The sequence below is a fragment of the Triticum aestivum genome, chromosome 1D, assembly GCF_018294505.1.
Source record: "Triticum aestivum cultivar Chinese Spring chromosome 1D, IWGSC CS RefSeq v2.1, whole genome shotgun sequence".
Lineage (NCBI taxonomy): Eukaryota > Viridiplantae > Streptophyta > Magnoliopsida > Poales > Poaceae > Triticum > Triticum aestivum.
The window spans coordinates 398310116-398320308 of NC_057796.1; positions in this window are offsets into that span (position 1 = coordinate 398310116).

Here is a 10193-nt window from a genome sequence, read left to right on the forward strand (position 1 = left end):
AAATTCTTTGAACTTTTCAAATGTTTCAGATTTGTGTTTCATTAACTAGATATACCCATATCTGCTCAAATCAGTTGTGAAGGTCAGAAAATAACGATACCCGCCACGAGCCTCAACACCCATCGGACCGCATACATCGGTATGTATTATTTCCAATAAGTCAGTAGCTCGCTCGATTGTTCCGGAGAACAGAGTCTTAGTCATCTTGCCCATGAGGCATGGTTCGCAAGCATCAAATGATTCATAATCAAGTGATTCCAGAAGTCCATCTACATGGAGTTTCTTCATGCGCTTTACACCAATATGACCTAAACGGCAGTGCCACAAATATATTGCACTATCATTATTAACTTTGCATCTTTTGGCATCAATGTTATGAGTATGTGTATTACTACGATCGAGATTCAATAAACCATTTATGTTGGGTGTATGACCATAGAAGGTTTTATTCATGTAAATAGAACAACAATTATTCTCTGACTTAAATGAATAATTGTATTGCAATAAACATGATCCAATCATATTCATGCTCAACGCAAAAACCAAATAACATTTATTTAGCTTCAACACTAATCCCGAAGGTAGAAGGAGTATGCGATGGTGATCTTATCAACCTTGGAATCACTTCCAACACACATCGTTACCTTGCCCTTAACTAGTCTCTGTTCATTTTGCAACTCCTGTTTCGAGTTAGTAATCTTAGCAACTGAACCGGCATCAAATACCCTGGGGTTACTATGAACACTAGTAAAGTACACATCAATAACATGTATATCAAATATACCTTTGTTCACTTTGCCATCCTTCTTATCCGCTAATTATTTGGGGTAGTTCCGCTTCCAGTGACCATTCCCTTTGCAGTAGAAGCACTCAGTTTCAGGCTTAGTTCTAGCTTTGGGCTTCTTCACGGGAGTGGCAAGTTGCTTGTCATTCTTCTTCAAGTTCCCTTTCTTTTCCTTTGCCCTTTTTCTTGAAACTAGTGGTCTTGTTAACCATCAACACTTGATGCTCTTTCTGGATTTCCACCTTCGCCGATTTTAGCGGCGCGAAGAGCTCGGGAATCGTTTTCGTCATCCCTTGCATATTATAGTTCATCACGAAGTTCCAGTAACTTGGTGATAGTGACTAGAGAACTCTGTCAATCACTATCTTATCTAGAAGATTAACTCCCACTTGATTCAAGCGATTGTAGTACTCAGACATTCTGAGCACATGCTCACTACTTAAGCTATTCTCCTCCATCTTGTAGGCAAAGTACTTGTCAGAGGTCTCATACCTCTCGACTCGGGCATGAGTCTGAAATACCAATTTTAGCTCTTGGAACATATTATATGCTCCGTGGCGTTCAAAACGTTTTTGAAGTCCCGGTTCTAAGCCGTAAAGCATGGTGCACTAAACTATCAAGTAGTCATCATACCGAGCTAGCCAAACGTTCATAACACCTGCATCTGCTCTTGCAATAGGTCCGTCACCTAGCGGTGCATCAAGGACATAATTCTTCTGTGCAGCAATGAGGATAATCCTCAGATCCTGGACCCAGTCCACATCATTGCTACTATCATCTGTCAACTTATTTTTCTCTACGAACATATCAAAAATAAACGGGGAGCTACATCGCAAGCTATTGATCTACAACATAGATATGCAAATACTATCAGGACTAAGTTCATGATAAATTAAGTTCAATTAATCATATTACTTAAGAACTCCCACTTAGATAGACATCCCTCAAGTCATCTAAATGATACGTGATCCAAATCAACTAAACCATGTCTGATCATCACGTGAGATGGAGTAGTCATCAATGGTGAACATCTCTATGTTGATCATATCTACTATATGATTCACGTTCGACCTTTTGGTCTCGAGTGTTCCGAGGCCATGTCTGTACATGCTAGGCTCGTCAAGTTTATCCCGAGTATTCCGCATGTGCAAAACTGTCTTGCACCCCTTGTATGTGAACGTAGAGCCTATCACACCCAATCATCACGTGGTGTTTCAGCACGAAGAACTTTCGCAACGGTGCATACTCAGGGAGAACACTTATACCTTGAAATTTTGTAAGGGATCATCTTATAATGCTACCGTCGTACTAAGCAAAATAAGATGCATAAAAGATAAATATCACATGCAATCAAAATATGTAACATGATATGACCATCATCATCTTGTGCCTTTGATCTCCATCTCGAAAGCACCGTCATGATTTCCATCGTCACCGGCTTGACACCTTGATCTCCAGTGTAGCATCGTTGACGTCTTGCCAACTATTGCTTCTAGAACTATCACTAATGCATAGTGATAAAGTAAAGCAATTACATGGCGATTGCATTTCATACAATAAAGCGACAACCATAAGGCTTCTGCCAGTTGCCGATAACTTGTACAAAACATGATCATCTCATACAATAACGTATATCACATCATGTCTTGACTATATCACATGACAACATGCCCTGCAGAAACAAGTTGGACGTCCTCTACTTTGTTGTTGCAAGTTTTACGTGGCTGCTACGGGCTTCTAGTAAGAACCGTTCTTACCTACGCATCAAAACCACAATGATGTTTCATCAAGTTTGCTGTTTTAACCTTCAACAAGGACCGGCCGTAGTCAAATTCGATTCAACTAAAGTTGGAGAAACAGACATCCGCTAGCCACCTTTATGCAAAACAAGTTGCATGTCTGTCGGTGGAACCGGTCTCATGAACGTGGTTATGTAAAGTTGGTCCGGGCCGCTTCATCCAACAACATCGCCGAATCAAAATAAGACATTGGTGGTAAGCAGTATGACTATCATCGCCCACAACTCTTTGTGTTCTACTCGTGCATATCATCTACGCATAGACCTGGCTCGGATGCCACTGTTGGGAAACATAGCATGCAATTTCAAAAAAAAAATTCCTAAGCTCATGCAAGATCTATCTAGGAGATGCATAACAACGAGAGGGGGAGAGTGTGTACACGTACTCTCGTAGACTGAAAGCGGAGGCGTTTGTTAACGTGGTTGATGTAGTCGAACTTCTTCTCGTTCCGACCGATCAAGCACCGAACGTACGTCACCTCTGAGTTCTGCACACGTTCAGCTCGATGACGTCCCTCGAACTCTTGATCCAGCAAAGTGTCGTGGGAGAGTTCCGTCAGCACGACGGCGTGGTGACGGTGATGGTGAAGTAATCCTTCTAAGGCTTCGCCTAAGCACTACGTTAATATGACCGGAGGCGTAAACTGTGGAGGTGGGCGCCACACACGGCTAACAATTGTTGGTGTGTCTTCTAGGCGCCCCCTCCCCATGTATATATAGGTGGGAGAGGGAGGGGACCAGCCTTGGGGCGCCCCAAGTGGGACGAATCCTACTTGGGGGCCTCCTCCAATTCGGCCTCCCCCTTTCCTTATCTCTCGAGGGGGAAAGGAAAGAGGGGAGAGGGGAAAGGAAGGGGGAATCCTATTCCCTCTATTTCCTTTCCTCCTCCCCTTTTCCTTTCTCGACTTAGATTGGCCCATATGGGGCGCACCAGCCCACAAGGGGCTGGTCTGTCCTGCCCTAGGCCCAATAAGGCCCATATCTTTGTCGGGGGTGCCCGGAACCCCTTCTGGTGACCCGATACGTACCCGGTACCCTAGAAACACTTCCGGTGTCCGAATACTATCGTCCTATATATGAATCTTTACCTCTCGACCATTTTGAGACTCCTCGTCATGTCTATGATCTCATCCGGGACTCCGAACAACATTCGGTCACCAAATCATAATAACTCATATAATACAAAATCGTCATCGAACGTTATGCGTGTGGACCCTACGGGTTCAAGAACTATGTAGACATGACCGAGACACCTCTCCGGTCAATAACCAACAGCGGAACCTGGATGCTCATATTGGTTCCCACATGTTCTACGAAGATCTTTATCGGTCGTACCGTAATGTCAGCATGCGTTATTCCCTTTGTCATCGGTATGTTACTTGCCCGAGATTCGGTTGTCGGTATCTTGATACCTAGTTCAATCTCGTTACCGGCAAGTCTCTTTACTCGTTCCGTAATGCATCATCCCGCAACTAACTCATTAGTCACGTTGCTTGCAAGGCTTATTATGATGTGCATTACCGTGAGGGCCCAGAGATACCTCTTCGATACTCGGAGTGACAAATCCTAATCTCGATCTATGCCAAACCAACAAACACCTTCAAAGATACCTGTAGAGCATCTTTATAATCACCCAATTACGTTGTGACGTTTGATAGCACACAAGGCATTCCTCCGGTATCCGGGAGTTGCATAATCTCTGTCAAAGGAATATGTATGTGACATGAAGAAAGCTATAGCAATAAAACTGAACGATCTTAATGCTAAGCTAACGGATGGGTCTTGTCCATCACATCATTCTCCTAATGAGGTGATCCCGTTCATCAAATGACAACACATGTCTATGGTTAGGAAACTTAACCATCTTTAATTAACGAGCTAGTCTAGTAGAGGCTGACTAGGGACACGGTGTTTTGTCTATGTATCCACACATGTATCAAGTTTCCGGTTAATACAATTCTAGCGTGAGTAATAAACATTTATCATGATACAAGGGAATATAAAATAACAACTTTATTATTGGCTCCAGGGCATATTTCCTTCAGTATGAAGATACCGACGTTCGAATCTTGGGCAAGTAACATACCGATAGACAAAGGGAATAACGTATGTTGTCATAACGGTTCGACCGATAAAGATCTTCGTAGAATATGTAGGAGCCAATATGAGCATCCAGATTCCGCTGTTGGTTATTGACCAGAGAGGTGTCTCGGTCATGACTACATAATTCCCGAACCCGCAGGGTCGCACGCTTAACGTTCTTTCACGCTAGAGTAGTATTGGGATATTTGATGAGTGGTAACCAAATGTTGTTCGGAGTCCCGGATGAGATCACGGATGTCATCAGGAGTCTCAGAATGGTCGAGAGGTAAATATTTATATACGGGAAGTCATATTTTGGGTTCCGAAAAAAGATGTAGTTTTTTTGGTATTGTACCGGGAAGCTTCTAGATGGTTTCGGAGGATTCCGGAGGGGTCCAGAAGTCCACGAGTGGTTCCACCACGACCCAAGGGATAGCATGGGCTGCGGGGAGGCACCCTGGCCTTATTAGGCTAGGCGCACCAAGTCCTCAAAAGCCCATGTGGCTAGGGAAGGCAAAAAAGGAAGGAGTCCTAGTAGGAATAGGATTGGACTTGGAGTCCAAGCCCTCTCCCCCTTAGCTGCGCCCTAGGAGTTGGAGGGGCTGTTTACCACGCCCCTCCACCTATATATAGAGGGGAGGGGGTGCCCCAAGAGAACACACCAAGACCTTGGCGCCCCTCTCTCTCCCGTTATTCCGTAGTTCCACCGCCTCGTCCTGACTACGCTTAGTGAAGCGCTGTCGGTGTTCCACCACCACCATCACCACCATGCCATCGTGTTGGTTGTGATCCCATCTATTTCTCCTCTCCCGCTTGGTGGATCAAGAAGGACGAGACGTCATCGAGCCGCACGTGTGCTAAACTCGGAGGTGTCGTCCGTTCGGCACTAGATTGGTTGGATCGTGATCGGATCGCGAAGAGTACGACTACATCAACCGCGTAATAACGCTTCTGCTTAACGGTCTACGAGGGTACGTAGACACACTCTCCCCTCTCATTGCTATGCATCTCCTACATAGATCTTGCGTGAGCGTAGGGATTTTTTTTGAAATTGCATGTTACGTTTCCCAACAGTGGCATCCGAGCCAGGTCTATGCGTAGATGATATGCACGAGTAGGACACAAAGAGTTGTGGGCGGTGATCATCATACTTCATACCACCAATGTCTTATTTTGATTTGGCGGTATTGTTGGATGAAGCATCCCGGACCTACCTTACATGACCACGTTCATGAGACCGGTTCCACCGACAGACATGCAACTAGTTTTGCATAAAGGTGGCTGGGGGTGTCTGTTTCTCCTATTTTAGTTGAATCAAACTTGACTGCGGCCGATCCTTGTTGGAGGTTGAAACAACAAACTTGATAAATCACCGTTCTGGTTTTGATGCGTAGGTAAGAACGGTTCTTGCTAGAAGCCCATAGCAGCCACGCAAAACTTGCAACAACAAAGTAGAGGACATTAACTTGTTTTTGCAGGGCATGTAGTGATGTGATATGGTCAAGACATGATGTGATATACGTTGTTGTATGAGATGATCATGTTTTGTAAAAGTTATCGGCAACTGGCAGGAGCCTTATGGTTGTCGCTTTATTGTATGAAATGCAAACGCCATGTAATTGCTTTACTTTATCACTATGCGTTAGCGATAGTTGTAGAATCAATAGTTAGCGAGACGACCACGACACTACGATGGAGATCAAGGTGTCAAGCCAGTGACGATGGAGATCATGACGGTGCTTTGGAGATGGAGATCAAAGGCACAAGATGATGATGGCCATATCATGTCACATATTTTTATTGCATGTGATGTTTATCTTTTATGCATCTTATTTTTCTTAGTACGGCGGTAGCATTATAAGATGATCCCTTAACTATATTTCAAGGTATAAGTGTTCTCGCTGAGTATGCACCATTGCGAAAATTCTTCATGCTGAGACACCACGTGATGATCGGGTGTGATAGGCTCTACGCTCACATACAACGGATGCAAGACAGTTTTGCACATGCGGAATACTCGGGTTAAACTTGACGAGCTTAGCATGTACAGACATGGCCTCGAAACACTAGAGACCAAAAGGTCGAACGTGAATCATATAGTAGATATGATCAACATAGAGATGTTCACCATTGAAGACTACTCCATCTCACATGATGATCGGACATGGTTTAGTTGATTTGGATCACGTGATCATTTAGATGACTCGAGGGATGTCTATCTAAGTGGGAGTTCTTAAGTAATATGATTAATTGAACTTAATTTATAATGAACTTAGTCCTGATAGTATTTGCATATCTATGTTGTAGATCAATAGCTTGCGATGTAGCTCCCCGTTTACTTTTGATATGTTCCTAGAGAAAAATAAGTTGAAATATGATAGTAGCAATGATGCGGACTGGGTCCGTGATCTGAGGATTATCCTCACTGTCGGTGTCAAAACCGGCAGATCTCGGGTAGGGGGTCCCGAACTATGCGTCTAAGGATCGAAGGTAACAGGAGACAGGGACACGATGTTTACCTAGGTTCGGGCCCTCTTAATGGAGGTAATACCCTACTTCCTGCTTGATTGACTTTGATGAGTATAGGGGTTACAAGAGTTGATCTACCTCGAGATTGTAATGGCTAAACCCTAGATGTCTAGCTTGTATGATTATGACGATGATCCCCTCTACGGACTAAACCCCATGCCAAGCTTCATATCCGGACACGGGGGAAAGCCTAGGGTTGTACAGAGTCGGTTTACAAAGAGAGGAATCTTCATATCCGAATGCCAAGCTTGCCATCCATGCAAAGGAGAGTCCCATCCGGACACGGGGGAAAGCCTTCCGTCTTGTATCTTCACGGCCCATCAGTCCGGCCCACGTCACATAGCCCAGACGCCCGGGGACCCCCTAATCTAGGACTCCCTCAGTAGCCCCTGAACCAGGCTTCAATGATGATATGTCCGACGCGCAGATTGTCTTCGGCATTGCAAGGCGGGTTCCTCCTCCGAACACTTCAAAGTAGTTGATCAACAAGAACTATATCTAGCTCTGTTTAACAGTTACAACCCACTACCACAAGGGCATAATACTTAATCAAAAAAAACATAATATGTCTTTACTGACAGTTTTACTGGCGAGACGTTACGTCTGGCCTCTTCATTATTTCAAATCGTTTTTCAATCTCCCGTGTCATGTTTCGAGATGTAGCCTCCGGTGACACGTCCTGTCAAAGCAGAGATCGTGTCCCCTTATTACGGGATTCTCATCAATACGGGCTTGGGTAATCCAACCGTGCCGTCCGCACGACCCCTTGGGAATAGGCGAGTTTTAAGGCTCGTGGGGGGACGCTTGATATTCACTGCCTTTATAAGGAGATAAGGATCCACCTTTTCACCCCACGCTTCTTCTTCCTCATCCCATCCGCCCTCGAGCTCCAGCGCCCAAGCCTCAATCCTTTCCGTCCCCAGAAAACACTCCAGCCATGTCCGGATCTGGAGCACAGGGCAAGTGGATGGCCTCCTCCGTCATGGAGGGGAACATCAAGGAGTTCCGGGAAGAAGGTTGTCTGCTAGTTCCAGCCTTCTCAACCAAGGTGCCAGATTGCAATTACTCCAATCAGTTCTGTCCTCTTTGCCCATCTATTTTCTTTCCAGTTTATGTTTGCCAGCTGGTATTATAAAGCAAATTGAAAGGATTATGAGGCAATGCTTATGGAGAGGAAATTCTGATACTCCTAGGCAATCACTTGCAGCTTGGCCTCTTGTTTGCAGACCCAAAGACAAAGGTGGAATGGGGATAGTAAATCTAACCATCCAAAATAGAGCTCTCCTTTCCAAGCACCTTTCCAAGTTTTATAACAAAGCTAACATCCCTTGGGTTTCTCTTATTTGGAATACCTACTATGATGGTGTTGTTCCTCATGGCATAGTTTTATGTGGTTCTTATTGGTGGAGAGACATCCTCAAACTCAATGAAGATTTAAGACTTTACTCTGAGGTCACCATAAACATGGGGGACTCTGTCCTTTTCTAGTTTGATGCTTGGGTGTTCCTAGGCTCATCTATTCCGCTCAGAGAGAGGTTTCCTAGGTTGTTCTCTTTTGCCATTGATGATAAGGTGTCTCTACGAGAGGTGATTAACACACCTGATATGTCTGGGCTTTTTCATCTGCCCTTGTCACCAGAAGCAATGGCTGAGATGATCACTGTCCAGTCTGGTTTCCTTGACCTTAATGCTGATGAAGGGATTCATGATTCTTGGTCTTGGACACCTGGCAAAGGTATTTTCTCCGCAAAGAGTTATTATACAGTGATGCATGCTCACATGGCCACTGATACTCCAGCCAAATGGATTTGGGAAAGTAAGGCGACAATGAAGATAAAGGTGTTTGCGTGGTTAATGCTAAATGACAGGCTCAATACCAGAGATTTGCTGGTGAGGAGGCACTGGCGATCACCTCAGGAAGACAACACCTACCCGTTATGCTATGCCCATGCTCATGAGGATAGAGATCACCTTTTCTTCACATGTCAATTCAGCAGAAGAGTATGGAACTACTTGCACATCTAGTGGTTAGCTAGTTTAACCCCATCTCAGTGTTTAATTGCTGCAAGGAAGAGCTTTGGGCAACCTTTCTTCAGGGAGGTCATTTATCTAGCAGCATGGAATATATGGCTCCTCAGAAATGGCAGAATCTTCAGATATGAAAGGCCAACATTTGCTGCTTGGAAGAGAACCTTCATTCATGATGTTACTCTGCACTCTCACAGATTCAAGCCTAGTCTAAAGCCATTGCTGTTAGACTGGGTCAATTCTTTGCCCTAGTTGGTTGTATGTATCCTTGTATATGTACCTGTAATTATGTAAATAGCTCAATAGGTAAGTAGTTTTCCTCCCCCCCTAGTTTGTTTCTTTCTCAGAACCTTTCTGTTTGTATGGTGGTTGAGTTTTAATAAAATGCTATGGGGCTGTTGCCTCACAGTTTCCAGTCAAAAAAAGGAAATCGCCCACCAGCTTCCGGCCGAAAAGCAGATCGTCCCTACTCCGGAGCCCAATGAGAGGGTAGTATTCATCCCCCATTTCCTTCGCGGATTAGGGTTTCCCCTCCATCCTTTCGTCTGCGGCCTTATGTTTTACTACGGGCTAGATTTCCATGATCTAGCTCCGAATTCCTTCCTCAACATTCCGGCATTCATCGTCGTGTGTGAAGCATTCCTCCGCATCCCTCCCCACTTCGGCCTATGGCTCAAGGTCTTCAATGTGAAGCCAAAAGTGGTGGATGGTCAACACGCAGAGTGCGTCGGCGCCATGGTGAGCAAGCTCCCCAACGCCACTTGGCCCAAAGGCACCTTCGTGGAGACCATGAAGGGATGGCAGCAGGAGTGGTTCTACGTCATGGAACCCCGTGACTCCACATGGGCCGCTTCTTCCGAGTTCAAGTCCGGGCCTCCATTGCGGCTGACATCCTGGCTCAACAAGAGCCTAGACTGGGCGTCGTCCGATGAGGTGATGACGCCGCAGAAGCGCGTCAAGAGTATGGTAGAC